This window comes from Dromaius novaehollandiae, chromosome 2, assembly GCF_036370855.1.
Source record: "Dromaius novaehollandiae isolate bDroNov1 chromosome 2, bDroNov1.hap1, whole genome shotgun sequence".
Taxonomy (NCBI): Eukaryota; Metazoa; Chordata; class Aves; order Casuariiformes; family Dromaiidae; genus Dromaius; species Dromaius novaehollandiae.
In genome coordinates this window covers 137,041,396-137,064,638 of record NC_088099.1, presented here as the reverse complement: position 1 = coordinate 137,064,638, position 23,243 = coordinate 137,041,396, and the positions used below count along the sequence as shown (strand labels likewise).

Below are 23,243 nucleotides of genomic sequence, written 5' to 3'. Positions count from 1 at the left end.
CATGTTAGTTATTAGCATTAATTACGAAGTCTTGTTCAATAAGGATTATTCAGTTCCCTTAAGTTTAGATAGCCAACAGGGGGGAAAAAAAAAAAATCAGGATTGTTGGTCCACATCCTAGCCAACCTTGCTTCCCTTGTCTAGGTACTATATATATATATATATATATATATATATAAAATATATATATATAAAAAATATGTGTATTTTAAAAATAATATATATATATTTTTAAAAACAGCCTTTCCTTTAACATGCATCCAACATTACACAATTCAAATCCAAACAAATGTGGATTGTTTTCCAAACCCAACACATGTGAGACACTTTTCTCAAGCAGCAGAAGAAAAAGATTGGCTTACAAACCTAAAAAGAAAAGAGTCAAGTTATTTATTTATTTCTTTTTTCCAAAGGTATCATTCTAACGGTACATTGACAAGAGGTATCTACACAAGACAACATGGGAACAAGAACACGAGCAGCCACCATGGTGAATGTTTTTCTTTTATGAGCAACAGACAAAAACACTAGACAGAATGACTTCAAGCTATACATGGGACTACAACTCACAAAACACCCACTGCTGATATTTTGTACTATTGAGTACCAGCAACATTTCAAAAATTCCAGCTTCAAACCACTATATTTCACTGAATGTTATTTTTAAAAATATGGACGTAATCCTTTTATCTGAGCAGTTCTGCAGATTCCTGTTTTATACATGCCTACTTGTGTAAATAAGTAAGTCAGGAATTTGCAAACACAATCCAGATGCCCAAGGTCATCTAAGTTATCAGAATGAAGCTGGTTCCTAAGTTTAGATCATCATGGTCAACTGCAACATGATTTTTACAGTAAAATACTTAAAACAAACAACTTAAACTTCTTAAAACACTCATGAATCCATTTCCATATGTTTAAGAGGTCTCTATCAAAATAATTCTATTAAGCCTTTCCATAAAGCCAAATAGAAACTTCCATAAACTATGAGCAACTCAAATTTGTGGGGGGGTTTTCCCATTGCATCACTAAACAAAGATTTTTGGAGTCTCAATCATTTTTCTGAAGGATTAAACTGCTAACAAAAATGATTCTGAAACAGAGTATTAAAACATCTTTGAGAATACGAGAATTGTTACCTGCAACGTGCTCATTTGCTGGACTACAGTTCAACAAGTGAGTTAGCTTTCCTAAAGACCAACACCCCCCCCGCCCCCCCCCCCAAAAAAAAGCACTAAAATTATTAAAGATCTGTTCTGAGCAGAAAGGGTACATAGAGGCAGATGTGACTGGAAGAGAATACTGCATGGTTATCTCCTCTCCAGCTAGGGGCGAAGGTCTCAGCTGTTCAGAACTTACTAATACTTGGTTCAATGGGAGGCTAGAAGTATGACTCAGACATGCATGATTTTTTTTTTTTCCCAATTTCCCAAATATGATGAATGAAGTTTGCTGAACAAGTTACAGATAAGGTTATTCAGAAAAGACTGAAAGATGTTTCAACTACAGTTTAGTTGTAAGTGTATAAGCAAGTGCACTAAATAAATGAATACTCCAAAAGTATTTTTCCCCAACCCATCCCAAAGTACATATTTTAACAGCATCATATTCCAGAATATTCTTGTAAAAATGCAGCTTATGAGAAAAAAGTTGCCCATTTCAGTACAGATGGCAATAGTGTTCACTAGTAACTAAGTCTCAACCCCTAACTTTCTTCCAGCCTGACAGAGAGCCTGGCAGATAGCTATAGCCTGATAGCTATAGCCAGTATCTGAAAAAGCCTGTTCTTGGTGGAATGGCAACATTCAACAGGACTTTCTGTATGTTTCTCCACAACAAACAGCTACAAAACATCTTGTTATAATCAGGGACAACTGGAAATATGCATGTTCCAAGCACATTACATGATTTTAAACATGAACAGGATGTAAGGAGAAGATTTAAGCAATATATGCGCTCAAATATTCTCAGGGTGTTTAGAATTGGTGAGTTTTAGGGTAGGGGAGAAACAGAAAGAAAGAAAGAAAAAAACAGGTTGTTGCTGCCACCTTTACAAAAGTTCCATTCATACCATTTTGAATATCCACAACACCAGAGAGAATCACTATCACCTCTTATCACTGAGCCACAATCCATACACGTCCGTTTTCACAGAATTTTGAATGGTTTTACTTCAGCAGGAAAGGAAAAGATACACACAAACAGCTACAACTACACACAAAGCTTAGGCAAAAAGGCATTTACTGTTTGTGTAAGTTACCTGTAAAGATAAGTCAAAGTTGTAATGAGCAGCTGCTTGTTTCTCCATCAAGTTTGCTACTTACTTTGTTACTAAATTAGACAAATGTTAAAATTGGCTTACAGTTCTTCCTCACCTGACCAGGACAGGCTGCAACAAAGCATGTCCTTTTCCATACAGCCCAGTTACTTGTAACAGCCAAGACATCACACAGCAGAAACATGCATGGAAATATTCATAAGTCAATAGAATCAACTCAGTCTGAACAGGTACTTCACTTTCTAGGTATGCAGAGTTCATTACTCCAAGAGACCCTGCAGTTGAGTTATTAAGCCTGTGAGTGATGGAAATCAAAACTGCTCACATCTGCTATCTCTTACTACTGCACAAATACTCATTTTGTGACTGTATAAAAAGCTGATCCCCCAAAGATGTTACTAAGTCTGTCATTCAAACGGCATCACCATCCAAATGTGTCCTCAGGCTCAAGGAAAGTCACGATCTGATGGTTTCTGTTAAGAGTATACAACCACATGTTGAAATGGTTACTTGGCCCTTCCCTTACTTCCTTGAGGTAACATTTGTCTTTTCTTTTGAAAGGATCAAATCCTCTACCTCAATATTGGAAGCCTATGTTTTGTGCCATTTTTATCTCCTCTTAATGGTAACATTCAAGAAGGACAACTAATCTTCTCAAAATAATTTCCAACAGGATTCTCAGTTACAATAAGACCAAGTGATGAAGATGAGTTTCTTGTATACTAAGTTATCCAAATATAAAATATACTAAGAATAAGACCGTTTACGTTTTTAATGGAATTACATACAACTAAACTGCATAGGCAGGACTTCACCTACACTGAAATTACTTTGTGCCACTAGTAAAACAGTGGACTATGAAAAGAAGCAATGAGGAAGAAAATAATCAGAAGTTACAGGCAGTTAAACTATATAAAGAACAAAACTGAAACACAGCACTGCATTAACTTGAGATCTATGTTTCCCGAACCACTCAGAGGTTCAGAGTGCTGAAGATCTGGACATGAGAGCTAAACCTAACTATGCATTGCTTAAAGGGTTATTTACCATAGCCTCCCTAAGGAAATGAGCTTTGAAAAAAAATCATACAAAATCCATACGGAAACCCACACCTCTCATTAAAACAAAATTCCAGTCCTCAGATTAAACAGTTACCTGGTGAGGGAGGAAGAAAACAATTCAAAGAAGAAAGGGAATACTTGAAATTGTTTCAGCATTAGCCATAAGATGTTTAGGCAGCGGTTTATTTAGGATGTTTACTGCTCCACAGTGCAAAGCATTGAACTAACAAAAATCTGTACAATCACACCAGTAACTCTGGATGATAACTATGCTAAATTCAAACTGCAAATAGCAAATGAAGATGTTTAAACATTTCAGCTTTTTTCTCGAATTTCAGCAGATTAAATGCAATTATTAGCAGTTCATATTGTGCTCAGCAACACAGGACACTGAGACAGCAAATCATCTACTACACTTACGAGTTTAACATGAAATAATCAATTTTCTCAAAGAAATTTAAAAATATTCTTCACTGACATTTGGTAATTTTGAAGAGATTCTGTCAAACAAAAAGCAGAAGCAGGTTCATTTGCTAGAAGATAGTTGAGGAATCCAGGGCAAGTTTCTCCAGAATAAGTTTGTGAAATTCAGGATTCTTTCTGCAAAAAAGGGAACTGGAAGTACCGGGAGTCCCAGTTATCCTCAGGATTTGTCTTCCAACAAAAGAAGCTTCATTTCTATTGGTAGTTTGGATTGACAGAAATGTTTCCTTGTTGCATTCTGCATTAATTTGCATAAATACCAAGTCACTAAAAGATGAATAACTGTACAGTACCCAGTGCTAAGAAGATTAATAGCTAGATTAAAAATTTCACACATGCAAACTCTGATTTACCAGTCCAGATCATACAGTCATAACTTTTCTCCTTAACTCAATACATTAAAAAAAAAAGGGGGGGGGGGGGAAGAGAAGAGGTGGAATGAGGACGGAGAAGGTGTTTCATGGCTACTATACCTCTGGTAAAATCATGGGGAAACTGATGACTATCCATCATTCAGGCAATATGTTTGCATCTAAACCAGAAGCAACTCTTACTGACATTCTGAAGTGGGAAGAGGGGGAAAAAAACAAACCAAAAACATCACCAGGCACAAAGATCAACCAGCAGGAAAAACCTTTGGGGAAAGCAGAACAGCGCACTTCTCAGGATGTACGTGTGTGTGTGTCAGGATGTGTGTATGTAATTTCCCAGACACGCTTCTTTTTATTTGTGAAAGAAGTAAGGGACAATTTCATTTATAAAAGTATCCCAGGTTTGCTCACATGTCCACAGTTGCAACACACACCTAAAAGACAAATTTATCTTCACAGAACACTTTAATGAACTGTTGAATCAAATGATTGCTAACAAGTTTGAAATAATCTATAGTGACTAAGAAACAGTAGTTCTCATCACCCCTTCACCCTAAAAAAATCCATAATTTTTTTTAAAGATGCTTAAAAACACTTAACTAAACAGTAAGTGTAACACCAAACTTCTTGTAGATTAGTATGGCTGCCACATTTGACAAACAGAAACACCACTTAGCCCTACCTGCAGAACGCATTCACTACGTCCAACCACCAGATGGAGAACTTGACCAACTGTCTATGCTCAACCGGTGAGCGGGCAATGCACAAACTGTTAAGAAGGAAAATGGTTATTCTTTCAACTTGCAACAAAACTTTCTATCAGAGTATGTCTTTACTAGTTTTACAAAAAATTGTCTTCCCATAAAATAACACTTGCTGATTTCAAGATAACTAGAACAAAATTAAGTGTTTTGTAATTTTATTTTCTGAGGGCTTTCTGGTATCTCAGGTTACTGGAGTATCAGAGATTCACTACTGATGGCACTGACCAAGCCTTTCATCTTCATTAATAATTACCACCCAGAATCTCAAAGACAAAACCAGAAAAGGTTTAATACACACCATGGCACTGGAGGGAGCAGGGAAGAAAAACAAATACTGTGGTACTTTGGACAGCAAAATTGAGTGGCTAGTTGGAAGTGTGGCTGATGACTTCTCCTAATTGTGGATAAACATATAGCCCATGGCCAAAAAAGGCAAGATTAAGTAAGGACAGTGACACTCTTCAGTTCCTTTTTAGCTAACTTGCTTTTGGTTTGATTCAATTATTGAACGATGGTGTCCTACTCCAGCCTCTGCAGCTACAGTTAGCAAACACCCTGCTTGAGAAAGGAATATTTTTGTAAACAACAATACCTAGGAAGTTAAACAAATCAATGTAGATCTTTCAATGGAAAGTGACCGCTTGTGCTGCAAAGAAGTACTTTTTAAAGGGACACTTCCCTTCAATGCATTTATGTTTGCCCTCTGAAAGTAAAATTATTTGCCTCTGATGCAGGCTAGAGATGTGCAAAGTCAGATACACCTGCTACTATTTTAAATATACAAAAGAAGCCACCCCACAAGCTATTTTAGTAGAGTTGGGGAAAAATAAGCTAGTTAGCCCAAGTTTCCTTGTGAGAGGTGATCCAGGACCAAGATAAACAGAACACACAAAGATACAAAAATTCTACATAGGTACACTTCACAAGGCTTACAGAAAGCATCCTGTGAATCCCACTGATATTTAAATTGAAACACACAAAGTTCACAATCAGCATGATTACCATTCTGATGACTGTTATACCAAGAAGTACAGAAATTTTGGAAGAAAAGAGGGAAGGTGCATGACATTAACATAAAATGCAGGAATTGTCTTTAGCCTTAGCAATCCTTGGAATCCAGTAACCCACAGAAGCTATAGTTTCCACATAGCCTTTAAAAAAATTTATTCACTGATTAAAACCAGTTACAATAAAAATAGTTGTTTCTTATTCTACGCTATTCATGAATTCTTTTTTTTTTTTAAGTGTTAGAGTAGTTTATCTTGAGAAGTTTCTTCTCATACCAGTAAAAATGAAGTATCAGTACAATTTTTAATTGATCTATAAAACTACACACAACTGTACTGCACCTCTGATTTGTACCTGACTTAACTTGTAAGTGGTTTTACTGGAAATCCATATCATAAATATCATCTGATTTTTCTTCTGTTGTCACATTAAACAGGTGTTTTGGGGCTCTGTGAAGTTACAGAAGAGCTGACAAACTAAGCGCATTTAAGTTCTATTTAAGTTCTTCCACATTTTATAAGCCACACAAACTTTGATCTGTGTAGTTAGTAATTTAACGTAAGCTTCGCAAGTTCTTCTGTTTACCAGCCATTAATCAAATGGAAATGAGTTTTTCACATTTCAGAATTTTTGCAAATAATACATCTGCATTTTGTAAATAAACTCCTTAGGTCACTAAGGACTGTAAGCTTTTCTTAAACACAAGCTAAATAGCATATTAGCAAGGTATCAGACTAACTTGATAAACAAAACCTTGCCCTTTGTAAATCCATACAATTTCAATTACATTACAAACTTTAAATCTTGTAATACTGCCATATCCTGACCCCACATTTTCTAGGATCATCCATCACTTATTTGATCCTACTATCTTGACTTTTATTTTGTCTAAAAGGACAAAAAACAAAATGGAAAACAAATGATCGTCCACATTTCAAGTCAGTGCCTCAGAACTAAGGCATTCCGAGAATATGCTATTTTCATTAAAACATCAGCTCTGAGTATTCAAACACCATACTGAATTCAGTCTGTGATTGCATCATTTGCACTACGGCACACACAAAGTTGCTTGGCAAGGTGTCCCCTTTCCCCCACCCAGGGAGGGGGAGAACCATGCATATTTTAAGTAGGTGGCAATAAACTGTAAAACTATTCATTAAAATAGACACAGCAGCCAGCTGTTAATTTTCCAGAATAAGAAATATTCCATGATTGGGGACAGAAGGGAATTAATCCCACGTATGCATACAAGCACCTAAAACACGTCAGTCCATTTTTACAGTTGCAGTTTACTCATGACAGAAGTCAGCAACACCAATTCTCATCAGCAGAAACTCAATGTTTCCTGGGCTACCAACATTAAACCTACTGCTGTTAGTCAATTTGTGTAACTTATGACTGGGTTCATCACGACTGCACGTTTTGCCTGTTCTTGTACTGTCTTTGGTGACTCCTACAAAAAAGAGTTCCATTTTTAGTTTAGCTTTCCTTTTTATACTAATTATGATAGAAGTACACTAGTAAGGAAATTGAACTCCAAACTGCAGAGCAGAGGCTTCAGCAGAACCTTCTGAATAAACAGAATGATTGATTATTATCTGAGAGGAAAAGATAAATTATTCCATTACCTTCACATCAGGCAAAGGCTGGAGAAAGCCAAAATGTAAACTGTGTGTGCTGGAGGTGATTGACTTTGACAGGTGACTCCAAAAATCAGAATAAACTGTGGGACACACATATTCCAGAATGTAGGATTTAAAACATTTTCAAAACTCTTATACTTTAGCCTTGTTGCTAAACTGCAACTAAAGGCAAGAAAAAGTCCAAACGTTCTGGAAGAATAACCGCTACTCAAACTGCCCTCTCTTCTACAGCTATTTGTTTTGTCACTCACACCAAACAGCTTAGAAAGGAGGAAAACCATCATTTTCAGGGTAGCTACGGTAACGGAACTACCTGTTAAATTAAGGAAAACTCAGTATTGGAAATACCATTAGCTTTTCAAGTCTGTATTGTAGAAAGACTTGTCTCACCCAAACAAATACATTCACTCCTAACCTACTGTTCAGTGCATCATTTCAAGAAGCTTTTCAGGTTAAACAGAAACAAGTCATACAGAAACAAGTATGGTGAGTCCTCTGACTTAACACACTCCACAAAGCGTACTTCAAGGTTCTTTGCAACATAGCAATGGAACAAGGAACAGATCACAGGATTAAAGTTAAGTCAAATGAATTTAGAAAGCTACAACTACTGATTTTATGTGAGTTGCATTGACCTACTTGTGCAGAAAATGTTAGTCACATCTGATAAAAGCTCTAAGCCCTGATCCTCCTGTTTAAGAGCTTCCAGAAGACACTCATACAAGTTTCCAGGTGTGCGCTTGCTCTCACTCCTCCTTCCCCAACCCTCAGTCTCCTATACACACTGAACATCACACTGTTACAGCATCTGTCTTGGAAGACCCACGGAGGCCTGCAGCACTCCACCAATGAACGAGCAATGACAAGCACATCTGTGCAGACTTCATTATAAAAGTGGGCTTAACCTTGATGATTACACAAGGGTGTAATTTTTGGATCAAACTTCCTGAATGTCCACTGGAGCTTCTGACATACTTTTTTTGCTTTGTTTTTTTTAACTTAGACAGTTTACAGGAACTGAAAGTTAAAAAAAGCTAAATTTTGTCGGTTGACCAGCCAGGGAGAAAAAAATAAAATAAAATGAACACACACTTTTTTTTTCCGTGTTTGGACTGGGATACTTTCCTTTTCAGTATGTTTTATTCGACACTACATTTGTTTTTCCTCATCTGAAATTCTATCCACCTTCTTTACATGATGGCAAATACTGAATACTGAAAGAAGCATTTTCTATATGCCAGGCATCTGGCTGTTTACAGGTATGCTGAAGACTACTTTACAAATTCATTACCTCATATTAAATAGCAAAGCAAAGAATCCTAAGTGATTCCTGGATGAAACTTCTAATAGGCAGCTTAGCACCACATCCAGAATCAGTACCCTTCACTGTATAAAAAGTGCATGACCAAAAATGTGTTTGTAAAGCTCAACCTCCCAGTCTTCAGGAATAGTTGTTTCTTCAGTCTCATCTATAGCGCCACATAAATGTGGCCTGAATTCAGTGGTCTACTTCAAAACAAAGAAATAGAAGTTCAGTGTTTTCACATAAGACAGCTAACAGTGCCATTACAAGTCATACAGGGATGAAAACCAGAGGGTGCAGGACAGCTTCTGGAATTTAAGAGCATAGAATTATATCCAATGAGGATTAAATAGCTCTGCACCCTCAGAGAGCAACTCCTCAGTCATGCTCTGTGTATCTATTTTGGGATACCAAACAGCACCACTTATGACTCTCCAATAGTTGTCACTACGGTCACCACAGACCCGCTTCAGTGTTTTTCATATCCTGGAATGCCCTCTGGGCCACCAACTGACCTTTCTTAATTATATGCTGTAAGAACTCCCTGCTGAGAGACAGGAAAGCTGTCTCACTGCCCTAGTTTAGTGACTCTAATTGCTAGCAAAGATTATCTGTCAGTCATCTGCATAAAACTATTCCTCTTCACTCCTCAAGTATGTGGGATCTTTGGGGTTTACATATCTAAAAACGTCTGGAATCTAGTCATTCAGGTTACAGTTTTAAATTGAGAGCAAGCACAGGAAAACCCATTCTCTTAACAGAATCTGCTCATACCTTCACTGTCTAAATTAACACATCATATCTGCCATAAAACTTTTGTCAAGAAATGTTCTTATTTATAAAACAAAAAAGTCACCCTGAATGAGAGGTTGATAAGATGATAAGCAGCTTTGGAATCCTCTGACTAGCCACTGTGTTTGCAAAGGTCTCATGAGATTTCAAGCACCTGACGTTACTATTTGTGCAGAAGATATTAGTCTGTCAGGCACAAGAGAGTTGTCCATTACTGATAGATAACACTACTAAATCAGTTGCTGCTTAGTCCTCAGAACCAGCACCTCTTCACATTCTCAAGTAGATGATGAACAGAAGCACTGATAGTAAAATAGCCTCTTTCTTCAGCCCTCTGAAAATCAATTCTTCCAACCAGGAGGATGCTGAGAGCTAGTACCATTGCTACAGAAGACCAAAGAACTGAGGTTTGTCAGTCCAGTGTCAGTCCATAAGATTAAAAGAAGTAATTCTAATGTATTTCTAAAATATCAGAGAAGAGCGTTCACTCCTAACAAGAAAAACAAACAAACAACCCCCCACGCACACAAACACACCTCTGATAGTGACAGGAACCGACATCTATGAGAGGGTATGAGGCAGCTTCAGTGGTGGAACTACACGGTTGCCAGTAATGGGTCAGAGCAGCATGAGATGCTTTTTTCGCAACGTGCACTGATAGTAAGTGTCAGCAAAACAATAATAGGTTCCATAGGTGCCAGTCTGTTGCTTATCACTAGTGCTCAGCCATATGGAAATTAGTAATACCACCACCTCAAGAGGTTATATGCCTTTATGAGCAAATGCTAAGCTCTGCTCTTATAACTTGTGTGTTCAGAAGCATCCTCTCAGCTGTGTATTTCAAATCAATTATATTGCTTCTCTCCCCACACCAGCCCAAGAAGTTTGGTGATGCATTGTTTGTAACATGCTATGCACAAACTGTTCTTGTCTCTGGGGAGCCCACAGTTCCACTAAGAGATCTCATACACAAAGAAAAGGGATGTCAACTTAACCCAATATCCAACACAGAAGAAAAAGAAGGGGGGTGGGGGGATCCTTCCTCAGACAGCAGTGTTCTTGAAACAATCGGCAACAGTCTCCTTGTAGTATACTCTCTTAAAAGGAGTCAGCTTCTGAGAGGTGTGCTTACAGCACTGCCTGTTCGCAGGCCAGGACTACTTAAGTTTGCCAAGTATAAATTAGACCTCAGAGTACCGCTTTATTACAGACCAGCTGGGAGGAAGGGGAAAGAAGAGAAGCTGCTCAGGAGAATCTAACAGACCCACAGAAACAGGATGTGCCAGATAATACTGGCTAGTTCACTGGCAAGACTTTAAAATAACAGGACTTCCTAAGACAGATAGGAATCAACGACATTCAATATATACAGATGTCTGATATTCACTGAGTCTGCATCATGCACCTGTTTTTCAAAAAGATAAACTGCTGTCTGTGCACATATTTCACAAGAATTAGTGAGCTACAGAATGGCCAGGCTGCAAAATTCATTGCCACAACAAACAGCTTTATACAAGAGTATTTAACAGAGAATACTCATTTCAAACAGGTTTACATAAACCGTAGCAGTCAACAGCTAAGAAGAGCTGTATAGAGGTGCGTAAAAAACTAAGATCTAACCCTGTTTAGTCAGTCTGAAAAAGTGTAAGGCATAGAAGTGACAGAAACATTTCTGCAAAGGGTTAACATTATATTCAACATACAGCAATTAAGCAGACACCTTGACATAAAAGACAAGCCAAATCCTCAACATTTTTAAACCAAAGTCTGTTTCTCTTTACGAAAGGAACTACTTAATGATTAAGCTTGTGGTGATGGGAAGACAGTCAAAACAATTTAAGATAAACTTAACTGACTTTTCTACTAAAAAATTCAAGGAAACTTGTTGATTTCTGCATCAAGAAAGCCTAATATTTTAAAAATAGAAGTGTAAGCAATGTCTTGATGCAACTTTAAAAACAGTGTGTGTGTGTGTGTGTGTATGTGTGTGTGTATATATATATGTGTGTGTGTGTGTGTGTGTGTGTATGTGTGTGTGTGTGTGTATGTGTGTGTGTGTGTATGTGTGTGTGTATATATGTGTGTGTGTGTGTATATATGTGTGTGTGTGTGTATATATGTGTGTGTGTGTGTATATATGTGTGTGTGTGTGTGTATGTGTGTGTGTGTATGTGTGTGTGTATATATGTGTGTGTGTGTGTATATATGTGTGTGTGTGTGTATATATGTGTGTGTGTGTGTGTGTGTGTGTGTGTGTGTGTGTGTGTGTGTGTGTGTGTGTGTGTGTGTGTGTGTGTGTGTGTGTGTGTGTATAAAAAATAAAAAGCAAAGTTATCCACAAGTAGTCAGTGTCGTCTGCACCTTTAGGAGATTTACATATTACTTTTAAAGCCTCTTGTCATGAGGCACCCAAAACAAGAAGTTTCATCTCAAGTTAAGAGGACATCTGCAATCTCAACTCTGTCCCAGAAAACACAGAATCATAGTTTATATACAAGTGATTATCTGTGGAACGTTAGTTAATGTTATGTAGCAAACCAGACAATAATAAGATGTTCCTTTTCCTTCAGTATCACCTTCATAAAACAACCAATAATAGCTTAAGGGGGGAAAAAATCTTTTAGAATGAAACACAAAATAGGTTTAGTGCAAAAACTGAAACATACTCTCCTAACCTTTTACTACAAATGTAGCCTGTGCAGCTACAGTCTTAAGCAGATCAAGTCACAGTTCATATAACTTCAAGTAGGCTAATTGTGGCCCATGACAATATATTCACTAGTTCAGCCACTGATAGAGTTTGAAAGCTTACTGCACATAAACATTTCAAGTTATTTAAATAACTCACTTCCAGCAGCAACAGAACAACATATGCCTGTTGCCTTTAGCAAAAGAAAATAGAAACGAGGTCAAGTGTAAAAATAGAAGATGGTTACATTCCCGTCACTTGAAACCTCATCTTAGAGCTATGTATTTACTGCAGCCTCTACAAAAAAAAGCCCAACCTCAAATAAAAATCAACTTTATCAAGCTCCAAGTGTACTAAAACCTTTGGGGTTTTGAGCTTTAGATACAGTATTTCCAAAAGTATCACAATAGCATGCAGTAAGATTACAGCATGAACAATTCTTAATGTTTTATTATCAAAGTGTTCGTTTCTCAGTCTGAGAACCTCAAATTTTATTTAAACTTATTATGTGTCTCTTACAAGATGCTAATCAAAAAAATTTGGTGTCTACTGTACCAAACCTGAACTACCAGTCCAGCAATAGTGAGACTGCTAGTAGGTTTCTGCTAGGTGGAATCTGATGTCTTATAAAGCGAGAGCGAGCACATGAGCAAGCGAGATCTTTACATCTATAGAGATAAATCATTAGTAATGCAAGAACATAGTCCTCTAAAAAGAAAAAACACTCAAGGTTTATCATCAAGATCACGTTTACTGGATTTTTTATATGGTCCAGTGTAATACAACAGTATGTTTTGAGAAGTTACTTTATTTATTAGTTAGGCCTTTAATCTTTAAGGGGGATGAATAAGGCCTGGTCTTTTGTTCCCCATTTCTCTTCTCTGTTCCTTTGAACTGTGATGCAAAAATCTTCCACTCCCAATTCCTAAATTATTTCACTAATGCAATCTTTTAAGATAGTCACATTGAATTCACCAATTTTACCCTGGTTTAGGAAAACAAAAAACCCCCACCTAACTCTGTAACAATTACTTTATCTTGTCAAAAAAAGAAAAAAAAAAAGATATCTACTTGTACGTAGCTTTCTTCCCTTTAATCCTCAAACCCTGTATATCTAAGGCTCCTCACACTTTAAAGGCCCATGTCATAACCTGCTTCATTCTCCAGACACACCATATAAATCTGTAAGCCAACAGCATCTCCTAAAATGGCTCAACCTTGTCCGAAAATCCCATTTACTTAACATGTTCAACGCCTACTTTATATAAAACAGACATTATTCATCCTTCATGGTTCTTAACCAAGAAAAGTATCATTTAACAAAACTATCAAGACCCACAAGTCAAATATGAACTAAATGGATTTCAGAAGTGTATCAAAAAGTCTTTACGCAAATGCAAAAGTCATTCAGAAAATACATTCAACTCTGTTTAAGAGTGAAAGTTCAGAGCATTAGTACTGTTACCAAAGCCTGTTCCACAAGCAATTTCTTACAGTCATTCTAGCACTCTCCCTATTCCTGTCACTCTCTGGGAAACCTACTGAAAGGTAGCATTTCAGAAAAAGTTTTGCTTTTTTAACAGTATCACTTTAATTCACACTTCTGTAGCCAGCCTGTTACTTCTAACACAGATTTCATTTTTGTGAGCATTCAACTATGCTCACAAGTGATAAGACAGCTTATCTGCCAGCACATATGAAAGTTAAAACTGAAGGTTATGTGACAAAAGGCTCATCTCCACATTCACAAGAGAGCACAGAGGCAGACCAGCAGGTGGGGGGAATCCAAATGAATACCAGGACCCAGCTCTTCCCAGAGCTATCCCAGGAGAGCCATCGGCACCTGGTCAGCAGGAGGGATTCAGCTCTCCGGAGCACCTTTCAGACCGAGGGGCAGTACTGCGTAGGGGGCTATGAGACTTCTTATGGGATGCAGAGGAAGACCATTTGGGGATCGTACAAGACTCATCTGGGGAGCTTTAGGGGAGGAACCAAATGCAGGGAAAGGCAGGAATCAAGGTGGTTTGGGGAAGAACAAGTGTGGGAAAATAGAGGGATAAAGGGATAAAAAGGGCCAGCCACCTGTGAACAGGCTGCTGATCAGTACACTTGTCTGGCCATGCCCTGGGTCTGATCACCACTGTCTGTCCTGTCATCTCATTAAACTCTACTTCTAACTACTTTCCTGGGTGAGGAGGCTCACTATTCTGCGTGCATGCATATGTATAGAGGTCTAAGTGCCAGCAAGTGGAGTGGAGTCATGAGGCCTGTGGGTCTGTGGTGACAAAAGCAGGAGTGGGTGAAGGTTGCTATATCACTGCGTGATGGCTAGCAAATATCAAGCTGCATTAGCCAGAGCACAAGGGAAGTGGCTTGGGAGCCAAGGGTAGGTGAGTGTGGGTGTGTGAGAAACAACTGGAAGAGCTAGCTACTGGAGGGAGCAGGGGGTCCAGGCCAACTGCTGGAGACTATGGGGTCGAGGGGTTGACTAAGAGACCCATGCATGTGTGTGTGCATTAAGCAAGGGAAGATGAAAGGCTCCGAGTGCCAGTTACAGGGTAGACTGAGTGTCTATGGCCAGTTACTGAAAGGATCTGTACTGTATTCATTTCCTATTAATGGACCTTAATCCTGATCAGCCAGAGAGGGACACAGGATGAAGCCATTGGTCCTGTCTGAGTTTGCATGAGTGCTGTGTTTTCTGTCTGTGTTTATCTGTGTGGTTTGCTGCATGTGTGCGCGCACATGTAAAATGTGTTGTAAACATGGGTTAGTGTGCACGCCATTGGGAATTCATACACATCTCACTGCTGGTTGAACCTGGCAGCATGGATCTGCAGCAGCCTCACCTCTATCAGGCTACCGGATTCAGCAACTCACGAATGAAAATTCCACGTATAAAGCGCCACATACAAAGCTGTGCATGCTTAAATGAAAGCTCAGATGACAGACTTACATTCAATCGGACATAATTCTGAAACCATTATTGCAAATGATATTTGAAAGCCCCTTGTTAGAAAGTGGCAATTCAAATGTTAACCTCATATTCAAGTTAATTCTGCATAAGTCTACTCACTCAGATTTCCTCAAAATGTTTCAGATGTCATCAGAACTTAAATCAAGCCCAGTTACCAGGAGTTTTGATGATAACAGATGCATTGCCTCCCTATGGCCCCAAACCTTGAAGCTATTTAACATGGCTGAGCATACATGTACAAGCAGGGCCTAGTTTTATTTTATAGCACTAAGGAACCAGTAACAAATTCGACTATAAAAAGCTAAATCAGGATCAAAGCCCAAACACAAAAACTGACCTTTCCTTTGTGACTAAGCAGACTGTTTCAAAAGGAATAACTGATTCAAGAGAAGATTCTATGCATTTATTTTAAGGACAGGAAACTATGCCCAGTAAGAAACTGCTTAACTACTTCATGCAGAAAGGTGCTTATGCTTATTCACCTGAGTTCTAAGGTATTTCTGCTAAAAACTTGCATAAATCTAGGAGAAAAACTGACTTCTGGCTGTCTTCTCAATCATATTCTAAAAAGAATGCATAAACAAAACCTCATGTTCAGTTATTTTTCAAATTACAAATGTTTTTCTTTAAGAGAGCTACAACAACGTTTCTTTTTCACTTAGTTTAAAATCTTCTGCACTTGTCCTCTCTTTGAAAAAGCATGAACACTTTTACATTGTTACTGACATTCCTTTATAGCAGTCTTGGCTTAGGGTATCCTTTTGAAGGTGACTGACAGGGGCAGAAGAGCAAAAGCAGGCAAAGGGAACCATTTTATAATTTATGAAAACAACTGGTTTGCATACTCTCTTATATTAAGCTTCTAATCTGCCTAATCTAAGATACTGACAAGCTTCTCTAGCTAAGATTACAAGATGGAAATACAGCTTTCAAAAATGGTAAAAATTAAAAACAATACAACTTCATACAATTAATGTCTAAAACGGAATAGAACTTGTTAAATAGTCATTATTTTAGAACTGTGCTCAAATGGTTAATTGTTCTTCACAAAAGTTCCAACCTGCCTCTGGTCTCTAAACAGCCTCAAGGGGGCCTGAAATCAAACCACTTTTTAGTACTGCCAAAAATTACAAATACTTGAACAAAAACTCACAGGCCTTTTTTAAAAGCCAAAACCAAAATACATATACACATTTTTAAATTGAAAATGCTTATGCATTGTTTGGTTTCCAGGTAAGAATCAAGTACTAGCGAAAATATGGCTCCAAAGTTATGATCTACTTATAATACTAGCAACTGCAGATGTTCACACCTAAAAATTAGCAACCAAGGGCCATATACTATGTCTGTGTTTAGAGCATTTAGAAATGCTTGGGTAACTATTTCAAGATAGACAAATATTTCCCCACAAAATAGAAGCTGACAACCTTTCATCACTGCTTGATGTAGCAGCTGTGTACTTCAACAGCAAAAGTGAAATCTTCATCCCTTTAACCCTACCCCATAACTTCTTTTCAGTCATGAAAGCACCTGGGTTTCACCTGACAGAGGTGTAGTTTACAGACCATAACATGAGAGGCTGCTGCAGTCACATAACCTGCTTTAGTCATACCAAGAACAACTCGTTTATCCAAAGCATCCCAGAATAGAGAAGTCAAATCCTACACTGACTTTTTTTGAGAACCGAGTTATTCCAGAAGACACCACAATCTCAGGAAACTAGGCAGTAATGAGTCTTAGTCACAATGAATGCATAATTAACTGAAGCAAATAAGCAGCGACTACAGCCTGTGGGATTCATATGCTGCAACTGTCAGCTCGCTGGAAGTTATTATGAAACACAGCAACTCAACTTTTCATTGTCCTGCCAGTTTCACTGACCTATTGACTGCAATAATGACAAGTTTGGAGTTTGTTGAAAGAACACCACCACATTAAAGATTAAATGATTACATTGCAGGTGACCACACTGAATGGAAACAAAAATCTGCAATGCATTTCATTTTCAAAAGGATAAAGGGGAAAGTTTTGCAAATAAACAGCAGGGTCACATGCCTCAGCAGAAGAGCCAGCAGACTTCACCTGACAGAATCCAACATCAACAAGAGCAAACAAGTACATTCCAAGTCTCAGGAAAAGATTTTCAGATGGAAATCAATTCCCTCAATGGCAAACCGATGTCCTAATAAGAAAACTCATACCGTTCCAGACTACTTGAAACTATTGATATTGCAGGAATATTAAGCTTTTACCTTTTTGCTGAAACTAAGTGTCTCTCATGTAATGATCTTAGAAGTTCAGGCTTTCAACAATATTGATTTGCACAAGTTTCAGCCATGTCTTTCAAACAAAAACAACTGTGTTGCAGACGTGATTACCAAGACAGGGCCTCCAAATCTCTGCTCTTCTTCAGTTCAATAGGTAGACCATTATATAGCGCAGTGATCCTCATTGGCCTGAGCAGTACTACCTGGCTGGCTTTTTCTTTCCAACATCTGTCAGGAAACTCACATGGTAATTCCTGAATGTCTACTGAAAGCATCTCCTACAGATATACCACAAGTAAGTCCTAAGAATAGTAACGCCTTCTCATCTCCTCTCCACGTGGCCCTAATTCCTCTTTTAGTGTTAAAACAATCATTTATAGGAATTAAGCTTTTCATTTAGGACAGGCACACCACAAACATATCACTTTCTGGATGTGATTCACTAGCTGCCTATTACCATAAACGGTTTGAATAACTTTATCACCTTACATATGGAAGCCATAAACTGATGTAGTTATCTCTCTTTAGAGAAGCAGCTTCCTTTTGTTTTTAGAACAAAAAGCACAAAGAACCAAGTAAGACATGTCATCTATGAGATGTTCTCTTTGAGGTTAAGTGCCCTTTCACTCCTGAAGACAACTGGAACCGATAGTAAATGCTACTTGTTTTCCTTGAAGGTCAGTACCAATACAGATATCTTCAATAATTACATTCAGTAGCACACATATTTTGTATACACCATATTACATAATTCCTCTCTGTGTGCCTTAAACTGCTATTATAAGACTCTGGTTTGATTTTACCTCTTACCTCTAAATCTATAAAAGAAGTTATAGACATAAACTGCAAAAAAAAAAAAAAAAAAAAAAAAAAAAAAAAAAAAAAAAAAAAAAAAAAAAAAAAAGCACAGACCCTCTTCCCAATGACATTGTCAGATGACTCCTGATAGAAGATTATCCAGTACTACAAAGTTGTTCTATTCATCCTGAAAATAGTTTTCAAAATTGGTTAATTTCCCATTAAAATTATGCACAACCAATTGTCTTGCTATAGTCCTCAATGATAATGGTAATAACAGAACACTGAGATATGGGAGGGGAGATTCAGGTGCTTAAACACAGACCTCTAGTGACATTTTAGATGCTCCTGGTAATTACAGGCTATCTGGCCCATATCTTGTCCTCCCTTCCTCCCCATAAGTAAGAAGAGTTGCTGTCATCATATGCGTTAAGAGCCCTTAGTCAGAACAGAGTAACTAAAGAAGGATGAACGAAGTGCCGTTGGAAAGGAACGTGACAGCTGGAACAGGAAAAGCAACCAGGGAAGTTGAGGCATCATCAGCCAAACAATTTCTAAGAGAAGAGACCAGGAACAATGAAGAGATGCTCCAGACCTGTGAACACTTGACAGAAATATAGGCATGAACTTCTGCAGTGTGTTGTCACAAGGTTCTCAAAACTCTCAGAACAGAGATCCCATTCACAGCGACTATGTTGGTGCACAACTGGTTGGTTGTGTGTGTACATATGTATATAAACATACAAACAAGCTCTTTTAAAGCTTCCCCATTTGCAACCAAGACAAAGGCTGTCCTTTCTCTGATGGCTCACTTATCTCTGCCTAGATTTATCCTGCCTGGCATTTAACTTCTACTTCAGAAGAAGGCAAGCCTTCAGTAGATCCTGTGTCACACCCAACGGCTCCATGCTAACAACCAGATACCCCCATAGCACCTAAAAACACAACCATACATCTATGTTAAAGTATCTTTCAATATCTGCAATGTGGAACTAATTTCCTTACAAGCCTTCATAGAGGATTTCAGCATCCCATGTTGCCATCAAACCACTCGACCTCTAAGCTTAAGCCTCATTTATAAGTTTTTGTTGTTAAACAATCCAGAACATAAAGAAGCTTTTAAACATTAAGCTCATTTCTCTTCTGTTACACCCCAGAAAAATCTGGATTTGCAAATCCAAGTTTAGCATTAATTTTGTAACAATATGCTGAGCAAATATTGTTTTAAGAAAATTAAGTAAAATGCAGTAATTCAGGGAAAAATCCTAAGCCTCAATATTAAGTTACCTTTTCATCTTAAAACTCAGTTTCCTACAATTCATATAAATCAATGTTCTGCATCTGTAATAAACTATCCTTCTTCACTAAACACTATATAAAGCAAAGCCAGACCTTCAAAATTAGCTTTCATTAAAAGCATCTTCTGAGCAGCACACTCCAAACCATTTTCTGCCACAAAACAACCTTCCAACTAGAGAAACAGTTTATTCTTGTTGCATGTTCACTTCCCCACTCTACCACTCCTCCACCCAAGAATACACCAGAATATGTAGCCTAGGAGTTACCATGGTGACTCCTTATGTCACCTCTACACTATTTTAGGACTGTAGGGGTTTTTTTTCGTTGCTTAAACTGCTCTATGACGACTTCTAAAACACTCTTTTCTCCTCATACTGAAGCAAATTTATGTTTTTGGGCATCAATTTAAGGGATATATATATATATATATATATATATATATATATAATTCTTTACAAGAGATACTTATTTTTCAATCACAGGGTGCAATGATAGACACTACGGTTGTTTTCTAGACACAGCTTCCAATACCTCTTGCTTCGGAAAGAAGTTTCTGGGAATTAACTGCAAATTTTAAAGACATGTTAGTCCTTGTAAATTTTAAGAGTATAAATACTTTGATTAGGAGCTTATTGGAAACTTTGAAAGTAATAGAGATGGTATGCATCTTGCATATCGGATGTCTGTAATTTTTTTTTTTTTTTTTAAAAAAAGATCAACACACACTCAACCATCAGGATTTCAAGCTCCCAAATTACGTAACTTCACTGCCAACTTTGAAGTTGTGACACTGACTCTCAAACAGGAACTTGGTATGAGGTACCAGGAGGACAAAAAGGACAGAAAATTAATACTACTCTTCTGAACGGCAGCCCGGTAATCGTTTACTGCTGAAAAAAATAATATTGAACATCCTAAGCTCCTACAAATTCTATCCTTTCTTCAAGGCCCAAAAGTCCAGCCCAATTTTCTTAAAACAACATAGCATGAGCAACTCTTAAGAACTTGTGTTCAGCAGGCCTGAAGGCTCTCATTAACATCCAGTACACACAAATAAGCCTCAAAGGAAATGGAGCACAGCAGCTGTTTCCTTGTGCTTTAATGCATTTAATACAAACTACTTCATTCCCTAGAACTCGGTAAGAGAAAAAGGAAGAAACAGAAATGTGTTATCATGCTTCTGTGCAGTAGATAAAAAGCTCTCCTTAAAAAAAAAAAAAAAAAAAAAAAAAAAAAAAAAACCACTCACATTCATTCCATTTCATCAGTACTTTTCTAGATGTTTATCAAATGTGGACTGAAAGTAAAATAGCATAACAAAAAATTCCCACACCACTGTTTTAAGGATAGTTAATAAAACTAAACCAAGCAGCATGGACAAGCACAGAAATACTTCCTCATGCTGCTTTTCGAGTCACTACTTCACAAGGCACACTTTTGGTTAGAGAAGATGAAGCACACAGATCAACTTCTAACCCTTCCAGAAGATGCCTGAAGTGCCTTTAGGCAAGTCACATACCTGATTATTCGTTTACAAAACAAGATGGCACACATTCTTCCAGCCTTTGCATTCAGATTTTTACATTCTAAGTAGGTTAAAATAATCAGATAATATTTAGTGATGTTTGCAGGAAGGACTGTGCCAAGTCTGCAGATTTCAAAAGACTTCTCTTAAACTGCGAGCTAATTAATGATCAGCTTCAGAGAATCACTTTTACTTCAGCAGGACAAAACACTAGATCTCTGTGAGATTACTATTGAAAATGGGAACAAAGTAGGAAATGAAAAGAACAGGTCAGGATAGAGATATTCATCCTGAAACACTACAGGCCAATGCCTATATTTTTCAGTTGTTTCTCACCATGCATTGAAAACTCGGATGCACATTCCCATACTGGATACCAATTTCAAAGCTACTTTTAATGTGTTGTTTTAGGGAAATCTTAAACTTACCAACATAAAACTTTCTGGAAAACTGCTTGGAAAAATTATTTTCTGTGTATTAAGTTTTAGGAGCATCTCGGCGGTGGGGGGGAGGAGACGGGACAACGACGACACTATATTACTAACCACGCATCAGAGTAGGAATTTGAAATTTGGCAGAGTTAAGGTCTTTGTCTTATTGTTCTTTCTTTCACATTTGCCTAAGGAAAGTCACAGGAAACAAGCGCTCTTGAGACTTCCACCGGTATCATGCCTGAGCCTACCTGTAGCTTCAGAACACACACCTATGATCTCAAACCAGCTGTACTTCTAGGTTACCAAAACATAGCCAAGTGACCACTCTGGTGTGGTCCAGCACAGGAACAGAAAACTATGATACAAGTCTGGCAGTTGCTTTCTATTCTCAGTCTCTTATCAGGCAGAAGCCTTTTCTAAAGGAGTTGTTGGGGCTTAGCACAGTCACTGAAAGGAAAACAGAAGACAAAACAATAAAACTCACCAATCTGGCAAGGTTAATACTATAAAAATGGCAAGACTTCATAAATTAATAGATCGAGTAGTGCAAAATCTGAAGTGGCTGGTCAAATATCTAGAGCAAGGAAGAACAAAAGACAGATTAGATGGAAAAAATCCACAGAGAAAGCCACTTAACAGAGGCTGAAAGATTTTTACAAGGATTCTGGAGTGAAGACATGAGATCATGCAGGCAAGGAACCTAACTCTATGGAGACCCAGAGATAACATTCAGCTGTCTATGGTGTAAATTCAGTACAACATAACCTTTCCTGTTTGCAGTTTCATGACATCTTCCTCACTGCAGACCTCCCAACAACATCCAATTGTTCTGCCTTGCATTTCTGCGGGGCACTGATCATTGTCAAGAACATCTGGCTAAGTGTCCATCTCCAAAGCCTTCACTGTGGTCCTCTGACCTCACTCATGTATTTCTTACATTACTATCATTACATTTTCTTTATTCTTCCAAAGTTAGTTAAGATACTGTTCTGGACCTTTCACACATTTGTCCATCTACACATCCAAAATGTTTTTCAAACTTTCCCAACAAATCAGGCAGGAGTCCTACAGAAAACAGCTCCATTTATCCAAGCCTGATTCATTCCAGAGATGATCTGGCCAGTGCCAAGAGTAAGGTAAGGATCCTGTGGGGAAAAAAAAAAAGTGTATCACACATATTATGATTCATTTACAATGAATAATGAATTACAGTTACAAAGGCACTCTCAGTTTCGGTATTTACTAAGTCTAAGCACTAGATTTTTGCATCTTAAAAGCATTCCCTTTAATATGGAGGGAATAGGGTCAAGAGGGATCGAATATCTTCATTAATTCATTAAAGTGCTGACTATCCTGTGACTTTTGTGTGTGTCACACAGTTTACTGCTCATTATCAGAAGAAACCTTATCTCCCTGCTAAAGTTTGCAATTCAGCTGGCCTTGACCAAGTAAAAACTTGACAGGGATACAGACTACTCCCTCCAAGGGAACAGTAGTTATATAGGCATTGCAAGTACACATGCATTCTCCACACGGTGCAGCAGCCACATC

General features: G+C 37.8%; 1 protein-coding gene across 7 annotated transcripts in view; it reads right to left on the bottom strand.

Moving 5' to 3' along the window:
- Positions 1-23,243, bottom strand: part of PCMTD1 (protein-L-isoaspartate (D-aspartate) O-methyltransferase domain containing 1) — a 52,406-nt gene that overhangs the window by 27,339 nt on the left and 1,824 nt on the right. Inside the window, exons 2-3 of one of the 7 annotated variants that reach the window (XM_064507555.1) lie at positions 22,688-22,837; positions 22,177-22,266 (exon numbers count right to left, since the gene is read on the bottom strand). The exons of 2 other annotated variants lie outside the window; for them this stretch is intronic. The gene's annotated coding sequence lies outside the window, so the exon portion shown is untranslated. 4 more of the 7 variants (XM_064507558.1, XM_064507557.1, XM_064507559.1 and 1 more) reach the window with 4 other exon arrangements.